Source organism: Pongo pygmaeus, chromosome 2 (genome assembly GCF_028885625.2).
Source record: "Pongo pygmaeus isolate AG05252 chromosome 2, NHGRI_mPonPyg2-v2.0_pri, whole genome shotgun sequence".
Lineage (NCBI taxonomy): Eukaryota > Metazoa > Chordata > Mammalia > Primates > Hominidae > Pongo > Pongo pygmaeus.
Window position 1 is genome coordinate 117,113,776 of NC_085930.1, and position 21,823 is coordinate 117,135,598.

The 21,823-nt window shown below is 37.3% G+C and overlaps 1 pseudogene; it reads left to right on the plus strand.

Moving 5' to 3' along the window:
- Positions 1–7,389, plus strand: part of LOC129032903 (neuroblastoma breakpoint family member 6-like) — a 31,469-nt pseudogene extending 24,080 nt beyond the window's left edge.
- Positions 7,390–21,823: the final 14,434 nt, after the last annotated feature.

The window sequence follows — 21,823 nt, forward strand, 5'->3', positions numbered from 1 at the left end:
TCAAAGTGTCCCTACTGGTTTCACCTCACCTCTTGGACTTTCACGTCTAAAGCCACTTTCTTTGATATTACTCTTGGGTACAAGAGTAAGTCACAGTAAGATCATGGATAATAGTGGATCCTGAAGGCTGTGGTTTTATTTTCAGAGCTGGATTTGGAGCCTTCCTTTAGAATGAAGGACCCTCCCTAACTGGAGGATGATGATCTTGAAGGTCCAGCTGACAACACGCATGGGTGTCAAGTCATTGGCCACGTTCATGCCTCAAGTGTTCTGAAACAGATTACCAGAAGAAAACTGCTGTTGAGCAAGTTCAGACTGGCATGCAGATTCCCTTGCCTTCAAGCTTAAGGTACAGAGGTAATCACATCAATGGCTCTTAGATGCACTAATTCCTTATTTTTCTCTGTCTATGATGACAGCTCATTCTCCCAATACATTTTTTTGGTCTTACTTCTGTGTCCCATGGGCTGCCACCCTGCCAAGCCCTCCCATCCTCATCTCCTGTTTGCTCTCTGAACTCTACTCTGTTCCTACTGTTGTCCTGATAGTCCCTCTCCTGGCAACAGGAGAAACTGGCTCCACTCTCCTGACCCAAAGAGCATATTTTAAGCTGCTGAACAGCAGTTCTTTGCCTGAAATCACACTTTTTTTTTTGTTTGTCTTTTGTTTTGGCATATTTGCTTTTCCTTCCCCAAACTCCATTACCTCTTTCTGGAGGGAGCATTGCCTTAATACATCATTTACATGTAGACTTTCCTCTTGGGTCTGATTCTGAGCAACCCAATAAAATCAACCCTTAATCCTCACCTTATACATGTGAATGAGAAGTGTTAAAACTGAGCACAAGGAAGTCCAATTAGAAATTAAATTAGAACCTGGGTGACAGGTGGGCATTCCCTACTGGCCTGGAGTCACATTTGTCTTCACCCTTTAGTCAGATGTGCAGCCTAGTGCCAAGGTGGATGGAGTTTTCAGGGACTCAGTGTCTGCACCTCATGGACTCATTTGAGCTGACATAAACTGGAGGACATTTATGGCACCCTAAAGGGAAATCAGTCCAAAAGTAGATGCAGAGGGCAGTACTTCAGAACTGCACAGATCATGAGGTGCATCCTAATCTCCCTTTAAAAATTTCTGATTTAAATGCAACTCAGGTGAATTTTGAGGCCACAGAACATAAAAGAGCATTTTATGATCTAACTTTGGGAAAAGTGAGTCTAGCGCCCAGCTTTATGAATACCCAGGATGATAGACAATAATAGAGGACAATCTGTGCCTTGGACTAGCCCAGGTGACAAGACAGTAATTTAACTGAAATCATTAGAAGGAAGAATAAAATCCATAGAGCCACTGGGAATGAAGCCAATTGTGAGAGAAATGGAGAATGGAAAGAAAATGATGGGGAATTGGTTTGGTACATTCGGTATCTCTAAATCATGCTGCCATGCAATAAGCACCTGGTGAGATTTCATTTCACATAAAATCCTTGAACTCACACCTTGAGATTCTCCCTTAACTGGTCTGCGGCATGGTTTGGGCATCACTAGCTTTCAAAAGCTCCCATGTGATTCTAATATGAAGCTAAAGATGACAAGGACTTTTGGTCTACTATGATCTCAGGCTATCAACATGGAAGTGCCCCAGATGTGTGACTACTTCTTAGAAAAGGCTAATCCATCAGTCATTGATGAGATTTGTGTTCCCATTTCCATAATACCATTTGTATAATGTGGTTAAAAAAAAAAACAACAGAAAAAAAACCAAGAGAAAATTGATGAATTAGACCTCTCTACTTGAAGCACTTTTGCTCAAACTCTTTTGAATACAAGATAAAGTAAGAAATAATTAATACATTTAAATGAAGCATGCAGAAAACAATTTCTCCTTTTATCACACATAATGAAACTTAGTATTTTCCTTTTAACTTGTAAAATAAACCTTGCAGTTTATATTTCCCCATGTTGATTTCACAGTCCACTAATGGGTCTAGCACTACAATATGAAAACTTTATTTTGGTCAATTATTGTAATTCAGTAAAATCCTTAAAGAGAACTCTTAAGTCTTATTCCCCTGAAGAGAGTATAATAATAAATCCAAACTGAAACTCAGGAAATGATTGTATATGTGTACTTCCTTATGCCACTCTTGAAACTGGCATAAAATACTAAAAAGAAATCTTTCCCAAAAAAGTACATTGGGAAAAAAAAGACTGGGAGGGGAAGGAGAACGTAGTAAAAATATAATCCTTTTCAATTTCCACTTTTGAAATTCACTGGTCTAGATATTGAGAATATTTCTAGAAATGCCTTAAGGTGTAAGTAGGTGTGGAATCAATTTCAGAGAATTAGGGAAAGTAAGTTGGGCCTTGGTTACAATACCTGCTCTCTCTCTTTGTTAATTCCACTTTGAGTCTCTACATTTTCCTTTCTTTCCTGGTCCCCTTTGGAATAACACTTACAATATTTCTTTGTTAAACCTTATTCCTGTCTTAGCCAAGGTCACCCAACAGGCTCTAATGACTGTTGAGACCTCTAGATTGAAGCATCTCCTCCTCCAAACTTTATGAAAAGAACCTGAGGCCTGGGTTCTAATTCCAGGCTTGTAAGTAGGCAAGTCCTGTCACCTTAGTTAAATGTTAGCCACATGGCATCAGTGGCTCCTTTATTATTAAAGGCAGAACTGGACTTAGATGTCGTCTGAGGTCCCTGCTGGCTCTCACATGTAGGGCTCTTCTCATAGCCTACCCACTTCTCTCTAAAAGGCTGATACATAAGTTATAAGGGGGTGGGTTTCTCTGTAGAGGGTCCTCTCCTTCCTGCAGCCCTCTGTTCCTGAGTGTGCATGATTGATTCTGAGCACATCCTCACTGGCAGGTGTAAAAAGACATCACTTTGCTCCAGACAAAGGGGATGAGGAGGAAAGTGGTTGATGTTACAAGCTGCTGGTGGGGCGAGGTCAGGGTCCCTATATTCTTTTTTTTTTAAATTTTATTATTATTATACTTTAAGTTTTACGGTACATATGCACAACGTGCAGGTTTGTTACATATGTATACATGTGCCATGTTGGTGTGCTGCACCCATTAACTCGTCATTTAGCATTAGGTATATCTCCTAATGCTATCCCTCCACCCTCCCCCCACCCCACAACAGTCCCCGGTGTGTGATGTTTCCCTTCCTGTGTCCATGTGTTCTCATTGTTCAATTCCCACCTATGAGTGAGAACATGTGGTGTTTGGTTTTTTGTCCTTGCAATAGTTTGCTGAGAATGATAGTTTCCAGCTTCATCCATGTCCCTACAAAGGACATGAACTCATCATTTTTTATGGTTGCATAGTATTCCATGGTGTATATGTGCCACATTCTCTTAATCCAGTCTATCATTGTTGGACATTTGGGTTGGTTCCAAGTCTTTGCTATTGTGAATAGTGCCGCAATAAACATACGTGTGCATGTGTCTTTATAGCAGCATGATTTATAATCCTTTGGGTATATACCCAGTAATGGGATGGCTGGGTCAAATGGTATTTCTAGTTCTAGATCCCTGAGGAATCACCACGCTGACTTCCACAATGGTTGAACTAGTTTACAGTTCCACCAACAGTGTAAAAGTGTTCCTATTTCTCCACATCCTCTCCAGCACCTGTTGTTTCCTGACTTTTTAATGATCGCCATTCTAACCAGTTAATTTTTGTATATTGTAAAGCTCTGGGGTCCAGTTTCATTCTTCTGCATATGGTTAGCCAGTTATAACAGCACCATGTATTGAATAGGAAGTCCTTTCCCCATTGCTGATTTTTGTCAACTTTGCCAAAGATCAGTTGGTTGTAGGTATGTAGCTTTATTTCTGGGTTCTCTATTCTGTTCCGTTGGTCTATGTGTGTAGTTTTGTACCAGTACCATGCTGTTTTGGTTGCTGTAGGCTTGTAGTATAGTTTGAAGTTGGGTAATGTGATGCCTCTAGATTTGTTCTTTTTGCTTAGGACTGCTTTATTTTTGGAGGATCTTCATATAAATTTTTGAATAGTATTTTCTAATTATGTGAAAAATGATGTTGGCAGTTTGATAGGAATAGTGTTGGATTTGTACATATCTTTGGGAAATATGGACATTTTAACAATATTGATTCTTCCAATCTCTGAGAATGGAATGTTTTTCTATTTGTTTGTGTTGTCTCTAATTTCTTTCAGCAGTGTTTTGTAGTTCTTCCTGTAGAGATCTTTTACCTTTTTGGTAAAAACTAAAATCCCAGGTATTTTGGTTTTTTGTGGCTATTGTAAATATAATTATGTTCTTGATTTGGCTCTCAGCTTGAATGTTATAAAGATATAACATGGTATATAAAGATGCCACTGATTTTGTACATTGATTTTGTATCCTGAAACTTTACTAAAGTTGTTTAAAGTTTACTAAAGTTGTTTATCAGATCTAAGAGCCTTTTGGTGGATTCTTAAGGGTTTTCTAGGTGTGGAGTCATATTATCAGTGAAGAGAGATAATTTGACTTCCTTTTTTCCTATTTGGATGCCTTTTGTTTCTTTCTCTTGCCTGATTATTCTGGCTAGGACTCCCAATACTGTGTTGAACAGGAATGATAAAAGTGTGCATCTTTGTTTTGTTCCAGTTCTTAGGGGGAATGCTTGCAACTTTTACCCATTCAGTATGATGTTGGCTATGGGTTTGTCATAGATGGCTTTTATTATTTTGAGGTATGTTCCTTTGATGCCTAGTTGTGAGTTATTATCATGAAGGAATGTTGGATTTTATCAAATGCTTTTTCTGTGTCAATTGAGATGATCATATGATTTTTGTTTTTAATTCTGTTTATGTGGTGAATTATTGATTTGCATATGTTGAACCAAACTTGCATCCCAGGAATAAAGCCTACTTTAGTTGATCAGGATGAATTAACTTTTTGATGTACAGTGGATTTTGTTTGCTTGTATATCTTTTTTTCTATATAAAAATTAAAATAAGCATATATACTTCTAAAACTACCTATTGATATTTTAATAAAAATACTGTTAAATTTACAAATTAATTCAGAGAGATTTGACATCATTATGATGTTGAATCTTCCCATACAGTAAAATGGTATGCCTTTCAATTTTTTCAAATTTTCTTTTGGGTTAGTTACTAGAATTTGAAGATTTTCTTATTGTAGTTATAGAATATTGCTTGCTAAGACTATGAGTAGCTATTTTATATTATCTCTCATGTAAATGGAGTAATGTCTTTCATTATATCTTCTAACTGTTGAGTATTTATGTACCTGAAAGCCATTGATTTCTATATTTTAAATTGTTCCTTGCTAACTTAGTAAAATTCATTGTCATAGTTTTTCAGTCAATTTAAGGCGGAAGATACTCCAGGTATACAATAAAATGATTTGTACACAGTGAAAGTGTTACATCATTCTTTCCAGTTTTAATCCTGCAGTATCTTTTGTTGTTTGATCACCCTGGGCAGGACCTAGAGTATGATGTAATGTGCTAGTGGTTATAGTAAATTTCCTCACGTCATTCTGACTTGGTGTTTCTCTATAAGCTTGAGGCTGGCATGTGGGTTGAAAAGAACATCTTTAATCATGTTAGAGTAGTATACATTTAGACATTTGTATGGAATATTTTTGTTATTTATTCATTTATGCATATCAAGAATGGTTGCCAAATTTTGTCAAATGCCATTTCATTGTCTACAGAGAGAATCATATGTTTTTTTCTCTTTACTTATACAAATATGGTAGAATATACTAACAGATCCTAATACTGAACCATCCTTGAAAAAACCTACATAGTCAGTATGTATTATTCCTTGTGCTGCTAGATTGTCTTTCCTAATATTTTAATAACAATTTTTATACTGATACGCATAAGTAAAAGCTAGCTAAGGTCTGTTTTGGGCCATCTTTATGATCTGTATCAAATTTTGCTATTAATATTATAATCACATAATTTTTAAAAAAATATGAATATATTATTTCTTTCTCTTTTGTTTTTTATCTTTTTCATATTTTGAAACAATCTCTGTAAATGGCTGGACTTAGGACTCTTTTCAGAGCTGGTAAATTAGTTGTGTAGTTTTTTCCAAAATTTTCTTTGAAAATCAGTCTATATAGAATTTTTTCATTTCCTGACATCAGTTTTTATAAATTATACTCTCTTAGGAAAATATATATTTCATTCATCTTTTCATAGAGTTAAGCAATGAAGTCTAGTGTTATCCTTTAAATTTTTTCCCTTTCTTTGTTTATTTACCCTTTTCTATTTCTTTTTTTGGTAAAACTATTTTTGTAATAAAAATTTTTACAAAGTTTTTATAAGTTTTGTTAAATATATTCTGTATCTTCAGAGTATAGTGTTAGATCTGTCACAGTCAGGCCTATCTTGTTAATTCTGTCGGTTAGTCCTCTTTGGCTCCATTTGTCTTTGGCCCAGAAGAATTTTGTGGGGTGGTACAGTAGGAGGGCCAGACTAGGGCCTTCCAAAGCCTATGGCCTAGAGTAGGTTATTGTTTTGCCTGGGTCTAGGATAGTACTGTCATCCACACATCAGAAGAGTTAAAATTAAAGACTGACAATATAAAGTATGGGTGATAAGGCAGGGCTTCTGGAACTCCAAACACTGCTGATAGTAAATTGGTATGTAAATTGATGTAAACACTTTGGAAAACTCTTTGGCAGCATCCAATGAAGTCTGTGACAGAAATTCAACTCTAGGTATCTACCCAACAGAACTGTATACATATATGTGCTAAAAGTCAGTACAATAATATTTGTAGCACTTTTGTTCATAGTAGTTCCAAACTGCAAATACACCAAAAGTCCATCAGCATTAGAATGAATAAATAAATTATGGAATACTCTTTCATTAATTCATTCATTAAATGGAATACTATACAGAAATAAAAATGAATGAGATACATGTGACAATATGGAAAAGTCTCACAATGTTGAGCTAGAGAAATGTGACCCAAAATAATATGTTCTGTGTAATTTCATTTATATAGAACTCAAACATAGACAAACTAATGCTTGGAGACAGAAGTCAGGTTTCTTTCGAGGAGGAAGGAAAGGCTGCTAATTGGGGGCACTTGAGGGGGATTTCTGGAATGCTGGTAATGTTGTATTTCTGAATCTGGGTGGTTGATAGATGGGTGTGTTTTTTTATGATGAGCCATCAACCTGTATGTGTGTAATTTTGAACTCTTCTATACATATGCTATAGTTCAACAAAAAGAACATTTGAAAAAATCCTGGGCTCCCATATCTGTTGGATTTTCCCTGTCCTGGGAAGATCAGCCTTCTTTTGCAACTCTTTTGACTCTTACTCTCTTGTGTTTTCTTGCTTAAGGAACTGAGAAAGTGGAGGGCTCTGTGTCCACACTCTGAGATGTCTGAGTATGGATGCTGCAGCCCCATACAGATGATCCGCCACATCTTCCCTCCTGGTAGCTCTGGGAGGGCCATGTAGTTTAGGATAAGAAGGCCAGAACTTGACTGGGTGGACTCGTTGAAAATTAGACAGATCTTCAGAGCAGGTACAAGTTTTTGTGCAGAAACAGCAACAAACTCCAAATTGGAGTGGCCCAGTCAGGTATAAAGAGTGGGTACTAATCTGAACATGGGAAATGAAGCCAGCAAGTCAGGAGCCAGAACAGATAGAGCTGCAGTTGAGTACAAGGGTAAAGCATGAGGGTGAGGATTGATTGAGGCACTCACTCTGCCTCCTTGTAGGTACACAGACCATTCAGGGAGCAGGCTGGGAGAGGATGCAGGGGACAAGCACCTGACCAGTGACATCTTCCGTATTTTAATCTGCAAATGGTCTTGAAACAGTATTTGTTCTAAGCTCAGACTTCAAAATTTATAAAAACAAGCGTATGCTCATGACAGCATGCACAGTATCCATTGAATGGAACACCTGGAGGTTAGCTGTCTTCTCTAGGGAATTAAAATAAAGGTTTTCTGGCAAGGTGCTTATATCAATTGCTACCCATGGTACAGTTAGAGCTTAAAATAGCAGAAGGGGCAGGAGTGGGAGTTGTATTGAACTTTGTTTGTCTTTGCATTTTGTTAGGTTCAGAGTAAAACGCAAGAGAATGTTTTGCAAAAACCAGGAAGTCAGAAAGTATTTTTATTCCAGAACAGTTCAGTTGGTGTTAAAATGTCAATTAAGTCAGCAGATGGTTAGCTATCCTTCTTTCTAAGGTCAATTATGTAATTTCAGAATTAAAAGGCTGACAAATTGAGCACACATCTATTCCATTTCTTCATCTAAATATATGAGACATGTATTTAAGTCGATTTAATACATATTTGCCACTTGTCCTCCCGTCTCATCCCCCAAACCCTCCAACATACTTGGTAATGAAATAGCCATGGGGCTAGGGCATGGGAATTATTTCATTTAGTTTTTCTTGGCCTGACTGTATTATTATCTCAGCTTTTCTACCTGGTGGATGATGTTTCTTTTTTAAATGGTGTTGCAAAATGGAAGAAATGAAAACAAGAAAGTTGTCCAAAGTCACTCAGATAGATATTGGCAGAACTAGAACTAGAATTCAGGCATTCTTGTTGTAGCCACTGAGGATTTATTCATTGGATTGGTTTGACATGGGGTCTTGCACAGATACACCTGTTCACTGCTTAAATCGTCAAGTCACAGAAAAGCATTTAACAGTCACAAGGAAAGTCCAATCTGGACAGGACACACAAACAGAAGCCAGTGTGTCTTATTTATTGGTGTTTAGACCTAATCTGGAGATAGCAAGGAAGCAATAGAGGCTCTTATCTCTGGCAGAAGCTTGGCAGGGCAGGTCAACAAATTACGAGAGAGATAGAAAACAACAAGGGCTACTGGCCTCATCTGGTTCTCTTTTTATTTATTCTTGACAAACGTGATTTATGAATCTCAGATCTCTTGTCCCATTATAGGATGGAGCTATCTGCTTTGTGCCCTGACACTATAATTTTGTTCTAAGCCATTCTGTCTACTCTTGTGCATTTCCTGGCCACATTTGTACACCCACTTGTCAGTTCCATAAATCATTATAGATAAGCAAATCCTTCTCTTAACCTTTGTAAAGATAACATGACCAATATTTTCTGAACACATTCTTGCCAGGCTTGCTTTGGGGAGATAAATGTGGCCTGTCTTGATGGTGCATCACTACACAATAGAGTGATTTATGAAGGGGGAGTGGGGCTCGTTCATTGTGGCTTACCTGGAGACTTTTCAAATGTCTTTTTTTTTTTTTCAAAGAATGCTGGTGAGTTGTAGACATAGTAAGGATATTTGACAAAGACTTTGTGATCGGAGTTTTTGCAGCTCTTTTTATGTATCAAAGTGGTGGTAGAATGTGAAAGTTTTATTACGGTCACTTGAATTATCCAGATATTCTTTTTGAGGGATATGAATGTTAGTTATATATTTTTTCTATATGTTTACATAGACACCACCAAAAGTAGCCTCTTTCCAGCTTCAAAAGCCACATGTTTGCAGTCTACCTCTAGAATGAAGAAAACTCAACTAAGATTCAGAGAAAAAACGAAACGTATGTGGCCCATGGGAAGAGCACTTTACTACAACATAACCATAATATTGCACATCAATAGAAAACCACATGCAGCATAAACTTCAGAAAAGGAAGTTGTGTTATGGTGGAGACACAGGCTGTGGAGCCAATAGGGATGGGTTTTCATCCCTATTTGTCAATGGAGTGAACTTACGCAAGTACTTATCTTGAGTTCACCTTTTCTGCTTCCTAATAAAATGAGGATAATGTGTATCTCAGTCTTGTAAGGATTAAAAGAGATAATATCCTGGCTTTCAGTGAAGAATATTTTTTCTACCTAGGTATGGAGAATTGGAATGATCATCCCCATTCCTCAGTTTGTAGTACATAGTTATCCTTGTTTACTGCACAGTCTCTCTTTTATTATTTTATTTATTGTCCCTTCATCTCCCATTCCCAATCTTGTTTCCTGTTCCCAATGGACACTCACTCTTGTGTGTCATTCCAGAGGCTCACCTGGCTTCTGATATAAGCTCTTATAAGCAAGGGTAAATCGGAGGCGCCTGCATCATGGTCTTCAAATCATCCCACCTGCTGCCCTGTGCTCAAGAGCTGGGAAGCTGAGCTTCAGCTCCAGGGCTGTCTTTAATTCAGTTCAATCCACAGAATCTATGGAATGCCAGGTGATACACTTCAGTGTTGGCAGAATGAGGTGAGGGCTTTATTTGTTTCAAGATATAAATACACACACACATACGGACTCAAACACAGAGGATACACATATGTATGTACACATATAAACATATAAATGTATATTCTGAAACAAATAAAGTATATATATGTAAACACACACACAAAGTATACACACACATGCATATACATATATATGCTTTTTTTCTTTTCCTTTAAAAGGATATCATGGTTTTTTTTTTTTCCATAGCATTCACTTAGGCTTCTCATGTAGATCTATAGGGTTATTTTTTATAGTGCACCCCCCCTCTTTTTTTCCTTTTTGCTGCTGGAATAAGGAAAGCCCTTTCTGGATATGATCTTTACCACTTGTTGGGGTGGGAACTGATGCCCTTGGTCCTGTTCTAAGTCTGTTCTAAGGTTCTGCTGGAATTTTCTTTGGAGGTGGATGAATGTGAATAATTCCCAGCCTGGTTCATTCTGAGTCCCTTGGCAGGGGAAACATGGAATCATGGAATATTTTTTTTTAACTTCCACTGTCTTTTTTTTTTCTTAAACAAATGGGGTTCATAACAATCTTTAGTCTGCATTATCTACTGCTATTAGAGCATACAGGGCTTCCTTTTTTGGGGACCCCTTCTCCGCAGACTGTCAGTTTCCCCCTCTCTTCCTCTAGGGTTGTTTTCCTGGAGTTGCAGGTGCGATTAGGTATAGAAATAAAGATTCGGAGGGATGTGGGAGTTGTGAGAGTGGGTGGGTGCAGCACCCTGATTGCCACAAAACCAGCTACAGCAATAACAGAAGTTTTGTTTTGTAAACTTTGAGGCTATTAACAGATAAAGTTTCCCAATTTGGTTTAATTTTAATTATAGAGCCTGCTTCATAAAATGACGCTTTCATGCCTTTAATTCTGTTTAATTAGATGTCTATATTACCAAATTTTTCTTTATTATTATTGTTTTGTCAATAGTTTAACTTTTAGTCTCTTTGTGCCATTTTATTTCAGGTGTCCTTCCTTATATGTAAGATATAGTTGGGTTTACTTTTTAAAACAATCCGAGAATTTTCCCCCTTTGATAGGGGAATTTAACACATGCAATTTATTTTTCAAAATTATTATTTATTTTTATAGGTACCTAGTAGGTCTATATATTTATGTGGAACATAAAATATTTTGATATAGGCATACAACGATAATAATCCCATCAGGGTAAATGGGTTGTCATCACCTCAAGTACTTATTCTTTCTTTATGTTACAAACATTCCACTTATACTCTCTTAGTTACTTTAAAATGTACAATAAATTATTGTCGACTACAGTCACCCTGTTGTACTACCAAATTCTAGATCTTACTCATTCTATCTAACTGTATTTTTGTACACATTAACCATTTCTATTCCCCCCACCTCAACTACCCTTCCCAGTCTCTGGTTACCATACTTCTACTCTCTATTTCCATGAGTTCAATTGTTTTAATTTCTAGCTCCCACAAGTAAGTGAGAACATGAGAAGTTTGTCTTTCTGTGCCTGGCTTATTTCTCCAGTTCCATCTATGTTGTTGCAAATGTCAGGATCTCATTCTTTTTTATGGCTGAATAGTATTCCATTGTGTATATGTACCAAATGTTCTTTATCCATTCATCTATTGGCAGACACTTAGGTTGCTTCAAAATCTTAGCTATTGTAAACGGTGCTACAATAAACATGAGAGTGCAGATAGCTCTTTGAATTACTGATTTCCTTTCTTTTGGGTGTATACCCAGTAGTCAGAGTGCTGGGTCATATGGTAGTTCCATTTTTAATATTTTGAACAACCTCCAAACTGTTCTTCATAGTGGGTGTACTAATTTACACTCCCACCAACAGTGTATGAAGATTCTCTTTTCTCTACATCCTTGCCAGCATTTGTTATTGCTGGATGAAAGTCATTCATTTTAATTAGGATAAGATAATATCTCATTGTAGTTTTAATCTGCACTTCGCTGATGATCAATGATGTTGCACACCTTTTTATATGCTTGTTTGCCGTTTGTATATCTTCTTTTGAGAAATGTATATTCAAATTTTGTACTCATTTTAAAATCAGATGGTTCTTTTTTTTCCCATTGAGTTGTTTGAGCTCCTTATATATTCTGATTATTAATCCCTTATCAGATGGGTAGTTTGCAAATATTTTCTCCCATTCTGTGTGTTGTCTCTTCCGTTTGTTGATTTTGCTGAGCAGACACTTTTTAACTTGATATGATGCCACATGTCCCTTTTTGCTTTGGTTGCCTATGCTTGTGGGGTATTACTCAATAAATCTTTGCCTAGACCAATGTCCTGGAGAGTTTCTCCAATGTTTTCTTTTTGTAGATTCATAGCTTGAGGTCTTAGATGTAAGTCTTTAATCAATTTTTCTTTCATTTTTGTATATGGCAAGAGATAGGGGTCTAGTTTCATTCTTCTGCATATAGATATACAGCTTTCCCAGCACCACTGACTGAAGAGACTGTCCTTGCCCCAGTGCATGTTTTTGGCACTTTTGTTGAAGAAGATAGCTCAGGCCATTTTTGTTCTAATTTAAGTATTTAGTCTTTTAACAGCTTTCTTATCTGCTTGTTCATCTACATACTTTCTTTACTTTTAATTTCCCCCATCACTTGTTAATAATATGTCATGCTTTCAGTTTTGCTTTTGTAGTTCAACTTTTCTAAGTCACATTAATCTCTATTTTTTCTTAAAATTTGGGATCAATTCAATGATTATGTCTTTCCTAAGTTATTCTTGGAATTAAAATTGCTTATATTTATCTCATTTATCGTACCATTTCCTGATTTTTGACACTCTAATTTGGGATTATAAATCAGACTATTAGTACTGTTTAATCATATTTTAATATTACACTGTCTATAGATTTGATCCTGTTCTTTATGAACATCAAAAGAGAAATCAACTCTGACTTTGTGTTTTTGGTTCTTTGGCTTATTTTCTCACATGAAACAATGGCTTCTTCATTTTTCCAGCTTTTAATTCCAGCCCATATTTTAGCCTATTAATTTTCAAGTTGATTTTGCACTTTTAAGACAGAGTTGATATATTCTTATATTTTAAAGCACAAATCAGACTTATACAAATAGTTTTTTTTTACATTTTTTATCAGCTTCTTCCAAATGTTTGCTATACTTCTGAATCATGTAGGTAATAGAGGAAAAGATGAATGAAAGATGGCTCCTACGTATTTGGTGGGGGGAATCTAGTGGACTCTTTTGCCATTAGAGCATTCCATTTTGGACAGGTTAAATTCCTGATATCTCTTAGATAATCCTCTAGTGCCATCTAAAGTTTAAAGCTCACAAGAGTTCAAAGCTGGAGATGTAAATGTAGTTGTCACCTATATGTAGGTCCTACTAGAAACAACAAGACTTGAGTTTATCAGGGGAGGGTATAAAGAGAGAAGTAAAGATCTGGTCCTGAGGAATGCCAACATTTAGATTTGGGGTAGAAGAGGAAGGGTGTACAAAGAAACAGCGAAGGAGCCAATAATGTAGGAAGAAAATGAAGAGATGATATATTACAGAATCCCAGAAAAAATTTGCCAAAGATTCAAGGAATCTGAAAAAAGATTCTATAATAGGTTTCTATTAAAGGCTACTCTTATTCATTTAGGTGTATCATTAAATTAGCCATTTAGATAATATAGATTTGCTAGAGTAAGTCAGATTCACTGAGCCACATATAAAATTGAACATAAGCTTGCTGGAATAAAGTGAACAGCCATCTAGTTGGTGTTGGAATAGCAGGAAAAAAGTTAACCTGCCTTGTTTCCAGAATTTGTCATTCATCCTGTGAGAACAGGCAGCATCATGTTTTTGGACTGAAGGGTAGAGCAGTTGCGATAAGGATTTAAAAGACTTTATATTGTGTCTAAACATCTTCTACTTCTTGAACAATGTATGGCTCACCCTTTAAGCTAGTTTAGAGAAAATAAAGTTATTGAACACTCAGAGAATCAGGCTTAGGGGATAAATAGGAAGAAAAACCAAAATGGTATTTTCTAGGACTCCTTCAGGCACATTTCCATGATGATGGGCACATGCCCCATAGTTTTCACTGAGCACAGTGACCTACATGGCTTCGAAATCCCCCAGCATTCCAGATTCTGAAAGCTTACTTTTTGTCTTCCAAGCTCTCTCTTCCTTTTCAATAAGATGGATTCAGTGCTGCATCTTTTCTTGTCTTGTTTTCTTCGTTGAAATCTGTGTCTGTTTTGCCTCCTTGTGCCCTGATTGTAAGGGAGGTGGGGGAAGCAAGTTTTCTGGTTTCTGTCTTGCACAGGTGGGTCTCACAGTCTGAAGAATTACCGAAGTACAGGATGGGTGTTCAAAAGATTCTGGGAATCCATAAATATGACAGATATAGAAAGTAGAGTGAACCCTAATAAGGTCACCTAAAGCTTCAGTTGTGGGAAAACTAAAGACTGCATAAGAAAATAGGTCCTGATGCAGTTCTGTAATCATTTTGTGAGGTTTCCCCTCATGAGATTTTGAAACTAGGTTCTATCTTGCTAAAAAGAAAGAAAAACATTAATTTCTAAAGTTTGATTTTTCTAAGAACATGAGAATAATAAATAAGCATGAGTCTTGCTTTTTCTAACTTGCCTTATGTGCATTTGCTTCTTTTATTTAGTTTTTTAAAATGTCACTGTCTGGAATGGACTCTGAGATGGTAATTTGAATGCTGGAGGTTTTCTGGTGGTTCTCTTGGAAAGAAGAACTTTGGCACAACTTTGGGAGTGGTCATTCCCTGTGGCTGAGAGAAGTTCCTTTCAAGGGACATAAATGAGCTGTCAACAGCCAACAATCCTGACAGTTGGGTTGGGAGTGGGGAATGTACCTTGATTCTACAGGGGATATCTTGACAGTGTACCACAGAATCCTCTACAGTCTATCAAAATAAATCTGCTTATACAGATTACATAAGCAATTTATAGTGCATAGCTGCAAGTAGTCCATCAAGACTAGGAAGGAATGTCAAAGTTCTTGTTTAATCAGAACTAAAACATTGGAAGACTTATCTGCAGTGGTATAATCAGCAAGTTTCTCTTCTTTTTTTCTTGCTTGCTGTCACACCAATGAGAATTGAGTAGGTCAATGTGGTACCTAAATTTTAGCACCACCCAACAATTTAATATGTCTTACTGCTCTGTATTCAGGTGTTCAATTCGTATTCTAGACTGCCAGTGGGTGGCATGATGCTTAGAGAAACTTTTTGGGACTCCTCTTTCTTATTATAGAATTGAGGTCATGTGATCTCCACTCACATGTCACTTTCCTACTCCATTAATAACATCATCATTAGCTCAAAAACATTCCTGACTATTGTCTTAATGTTTGGAAAATTTTGAAATTTTAAACTTTAGGCTGAGAAGTTAGCTTTTACTTGGACAAGAATGGCTTATGTTTTCAGAAGTCCCTGTTGTTAGTTGCAGCAAAAGGGTAATTTCAAAAACTTATTTTATGCTTAATATTTTTAAAAAATTTTTTAGCGGCTCAACTAGAAAATAAACTCTGAAATTAGCATTCTTCTAACAGCAGCAGTCAGAGGTATTTATCGCATTTCCTGTGCCCAATTAGCAGCTAGTCTTCTAGGATAGTAGAATTTTAGAGAAAGAAAATAACAAACATTTATTGAGCACCTATTATGAGGCAAACACAATTAACTTGGTTCTCATAAGGAGCCTGTTTTGTGTTCACCTTGCAGAAGCAGAATAAATTCTCACCTGGAATTTGGTTTGAATATTGAGGCTGATGACACTGAATACCAAGAAAACTTGAGAGAAACGGGGGACTCCTAGAGGAAACTTGAAAGGCACAAGCAGGTCTGGGCTGGCTTAAGAAAAGTAGGAGTGGATTGGGCCCTTATAGTGGCTAGCAGGTGGGACTGGGGAAAATTTCCTGCCAATTCTATAGGAGTTGCATGCAGGTGCTTTCTTACCAGCCTGACCATATGTGGTGCGAAAGGAGGATTGGGTGATGCTTAACAAAAAGTCAGTAGTCAAACATCAAAAATGGAGTCACACTCTATTACAGAGCTTGAAATGTATTTAGTGGGAGCTCCATTTTAAAAAGGAGGTTGCTTAGGGGTCACACAGTCAGTGAATACTGGAGCAAGAAAGATTCAAAATATGTGATATTTCCAAATCCCATTATATACATATATATATGTGTATATATGTATACATATGTGTGTATATATGTATATATGTTTATATATGTATGTATGTATACATATAAATGCTCTATAAGGATTATATATTTATATAAAAATGATCTATAATTATATATATTAATTGTATAATATATAATTTATATATATCTATAATTATATATAGAGAGCATTATATATATAATGTTCTATTAGAGTTTTTATATATATATAATACATTCCTCTATAAGGGTTGTATGCTTGATAGAAGAATGAGTGATGAATAAAACTATGGTTTCCAAAATGTGTGAGCATTTCTTGAACTATAAATAAGTGTTTATTTATACTTTGTAAGTATAAATAAAGGAGCTTCATTTAAATAAGATTGGGAAATGCTAGGTTAAACCCGTTAAACTGTTTTTTCTTTTTAAACAGAATTTTTGCATTGTGAATCTTCAAGAGGAGCATGCAGAATGTCCCAATTTATTTGACCAGGAAACACCTTTTTTCCTAGCAATACACTTTTGGGAAATGCTGGGGTACACTAATTCCACTTGCTTTTATGTACATGGAATTAAGAGCCCTCCAGAAACATGATATCATTGTGTAGATAATCCTCTATCTACTTTATTATTTAAAAATAATATAGCTTTTCTTTTGTGGAAAAGCAATTCATTTTTATTTTCTAATTTACATAAATAAAAGGGTAGTCAAAAAGAACCTACAACCTTACGTTTGCAGATCACCATTAACACTTTGATGCATATTCTTTCAGAAATTTAAAAAACATATATATTTATAATTACCAAAATATGAGATTACACTTTATTTTGTGTCCTGATTTTTCACTGAATAATCTATGATAGATTTTCATTTCAAAATCGTACACCCAGTAGGTTATTTTTAATTGTTGTTTAGATGTAATTTATTTAATTCATTCCATAGTGTTGAATATTTGCCTGCACTGTGACTATTAAAATCTTACCACTGTTAAAAACAGTGCTGTAATAAATGTTCCTGTAGCTAGGTCTTTACATACATCCTTAACAACATCTTTAGGATAAATCTTGGGGAAATTAATTAAACTTTCTCATTCTTCAGTTTTGTCAACTGTAAAATGGAACTTCTAATAGCATCTGTCTCAGAGAGCTGATATGAAGGTTCAAATAAGTATTCTGTGTGCATGTTTAGATCACTGCCTAGCACTTACTCATCACTCAGGAGGTGTTGGTGATTATTATTTTATTGCCACACTTAGTAATTTGTAATCCTACCTGGCTGTGCTCATTATTCTCTTGATTTACCTGGTTCTTCAGTGGCAGGTCAGCTGCAGCGGCCCTCTCTCCCACAAGGCCATCTTCTGTGCCAAATTTAGCATTGTCCTGTGTAAGTCCAAGTAAGTCCAAGGTCTTCAGAGGCCTGAAGAGGGAGATCTGGGGAAGTTGTGACTGTTATGGGACATACCTCAGCCTCACAAGAGTCAACAGGGACTGAGCCAATAGGATAACTCCCCAGTCAGTTCCCTGTCATGATTTTTCCATTTCCCAACCAAACAAACCACAGGTTTCTGAAATTATACCCTGGAAGGATAAGTATTAGGTGGGTGCCTTGCTTGCATTAGTCTCTTTCTTTGTAAAAGGAGAAATATGGTGTGTTTGTGAATACTTTTTTTCATTGGTGCAGAGTTCTCTTTTTCACCACAACTGAAAAAACATAATTGGGGTGTGGACTGAAACGCCGTTTTACCTTTATAGCCCAGAACAATCCTGTGTTTGTTCTGGAATCTCTTCTTGTGAAATATCAGAGTTGGGGGGTCTGGGGTTGGGTCCCAGCAATTCTAATTGTGATCAGGCTTGCTACACTGGAAACAAACGGAGGGCTGGCCCCAGCCTGGCTTTAACAAGGTGCCGTTTGGGTTGAAAAGTCTCTTACTCACTCTCCTGGGATGACTTGTCAGAATACTAATGATATAATCTCTCCTCTAGTGGCTCAGGTCCGCCTGGTAATCTGCTACAGCCCTTGTATTTATTCTTCCTTTAGACATAACTTCACAACATGGAGGAATTTGGATAGCACCTCAAGTTTTTGGTCTAGACCATGTCTGAACTTAATTTAAACCACTTTAACACTGACCTGTTCGGCCTGGATTTGTCCCTTCAAGCTGCTGCCCCCCCCAGCCACCATATGACTTGTGGGAAGCCCCTCCTGTCTGAACAGAGGACCTCTTGCTTTTCTGTCCACTTGTGGTCATCCTGGCCCTTCCCCTCTTAGCTGGGAACTCTGTCCTGGGCATAAACATTCAGCTATAGACATAGAACAACCTTAAACAGTGGCTCCAGTTCCCTTGGATCCTCCCTGTCATGCCTGCTACTCTGTGTATGATCACTTCATGCTATTTTTTCCCATGGCAGACTGGGTTAGATATCCACCTATGAGCCAGTAGTTGGTGGTCAGGGAAGCTGACAGTTTCAAAGATGGCAATACCTGTGGGAATCATGTATGTGAGAGAAGGAGGAGAAGGGGGAAGTTCTGTGAAGAAGGGAGATGGTCCTTGGCAGATCATCCCTTATTGATCATTACAGTTATAAACTTTTAGATTGGCAGGAAAACAGGTGCTAGGTATTAGTCATCTTTTGCTGCAGTAACAAACAACTCAATTCTCAACAGAATAAAACTAAACACTTATTTCTTTCTGACGTTACATGAAGTCCACAAATTGGCTGTGATTGTGGAGACCTTTCCTGGCTTCCAGGTATCTTCTCATCCCAGGACTCAGGCTAAAGGAGTAGCCTCTATTTTTCATACTGCTCTTGTAGAAAAAGGCAAAAATGCAAGAGGCTAATCTGACTGAATAAGCACATTTAAAGTTTCTGCTCACATGTGGCAAATCTCATGTTTGTCCACATTCCACTGTCCCACTGCAGTCATGTGGCCCACATGAGGGGAGGGGCCCAGGAGGACTGCAAGTAGAGTAAAGAAGTGTATCCTGCCAACTTGGGAGCACTCAATGTCACATGGCAAAGGTTGTTGATGAGTGATCCTCATTATTCATTACAGAAGAGGGAGCAGGAGGTGTGAGTTAATGGGAGTAAGGGCAGGACAACATATGGAGACTTTAAAATAACTTGGCCCTTAAGGAAATGGAGTTGTGGTAAATTGTGAGGGTGGTAGATCAAAGTGGCATATTTTTCCCCCAGTGGAGAATTTTCTGCACAGAAGTGCAAGAGAAGCCACAAGACAGAATATAATAACTTAATACTTTTAGCCTACATTCATTGAGAGATTACTCTGTGTGGCCACTTTACATTTGTCAACAGTCTTCAAGAACTTCATGAGGCAGGTACTGTAATTATTTCTATTTTAGCAATGAGGATAATGAGGCTGATAATATATAACTTGCTTAGTCATAGAGCAAGTGAGTGACAAAGTTGGTATTTAAGCCTAGTTGATGGACTGTAAAGTCTTGATTTGTTTCTTATTTACTAGATAAAGGTGATAGGAACACCTCCTTTCCCCCACTCCCACTACCCTGTACTTCCAATAAATCCAATAGGCATGTAGGGGGTATCTTGCATGTACTGGAGCAGGTGGTAAATGTTTGATGTCATTGATCAGTCAGCTCACGTAAACATTTGCCTTGAACCTGTGCTTTGGGTGTGCTACAAATGTTGTAGTGAATACTGGACCTTTGGTAGGATTTTTCTGCTTCTTGGCTAGATGTGGCCAAAGCAGCCAGAACTCCTGGCGATTGCATCCAGATGTTGCTTTTAGCTAGAAAACAAACAAAATTTACCTCGGTCTCTCTCTGGATCCAACAGAAGAGTTTTGGGTTTACTGTACTCCTTGGTGGATTTGCTGACACATTTCTTTTTATTTAGGGCCAAATGTTCTGAAAGCAGAGCTTGCATTGTATTTGCCAAACATGCATAAGAACACAAACAAAACTCATGTTTGCAAGCCCCAAATAAGTGCTTCTTGTGCCTTAAGTGCCTTTTGAAAACCATCCAGTGCCACAGTGTGTAGGCTTTTTGAACAATTCTCCATAATTGTATATGCAGAGGATGTATGCTCACAATTGCATGAATGTCTTTAATTGCCTTTGATTACATGGCACACTCTGTCCTGCCCTCTTAAAATAAGTGTTCTTTACACACCAATGGCTTCCTAAATTTGAAATAGATTCCTCTGGAGTGGAATTTTGTACAATAAAATTTTCTAATTGGAGCTGGGGTGAAAGGAGAAGGAGAAAGGGAAGAGGACACCACATTCTAAACAAATAAAGAAAAATTCAAGTATAAATTGTTACATCCCACTGCTCGTCTCCCAAACAACTCTGTGGGCAGAGTAGAGTGGGCACATTGGCTAAGTTCCCTCTGGGTGGTGGACTTGTGCAGTCCTAAACAGCATCCAGTGTTTCTTGGAGTCTTGTGTAAATGTAGAATTCAAATGGGCTGATCATAGGCAAGACAGAAGAACATGTGGCAGGAGTGTATTTCATACCTTCCACTCATGTCACCATGGTCCCCAATATTCATCCCTATCATCCATGATAGATAGGGACAGGGGTGAAAAAGACTTACAAGGAACCCAGGCTATCAGATTGTGGTAGTCCACATAGAATTGTTTGGATGGGGGCTGGAGAGAATTTCCAAGATCTGACAAGTATTACTCCACACAGATGACAAAGAGTAATGGATTGGCTGTAGGTAATTCATGGTCCTTATAAGAAGGCAATGGGAAGGATGACAACTTAGCACCATCTTGGTTTACTCAAAGCTCTTCTTTGCTGGTGATGCAAGCAATAGCTTGATGTGGTTTACAAATTCTCCATTTTATCCTCTCTATTCCAAAAGTTGTCTTCCTCCTCCTTTCCCCAATGCTGTGTGTCTTTTAAAATTGTCTTTTAGGCAGAGAATGTTGCCCTCTATAAGAATGCAACCCTACTTTTCTGACCTGTGCTCTGGTGCATGGATATTTTGGCTAACATGTGAGTATTTATAGTTTTTTTTGGGGAGGTTCTGTAGTGCGTAGGCCCAATCAAGTTGTTTGGACTTGGGGAATGAAGTTCAGTGGCTGCAAGTAGGCAGCATAGATTAATTCTTAGAAATATATGCCACTGCAATAACATACTGTTTATTGAGCTGTGCACACAATGAGCCAAACACTGCATAAGGGACTCTTCAAACATTTTCTCCTCCAACAAATAGGAAATATGCATATTACTATTCCATTTTAACCAATGAGGAGATTATGAATCTGAATGTACCACTAATTCCCAGGCCTGAGAATGCAATTGGATATGTCTGATTCTGGAACATGTGATCTTTCTGATAACATCAGAAGGCTAGCCTGCCTCATTATGAAATTTCCAAGGTCTTTTTTTCATGTCTCATTTTTCTTTTGGTTCATTTTCCCTTGTTGCCAGTGTTC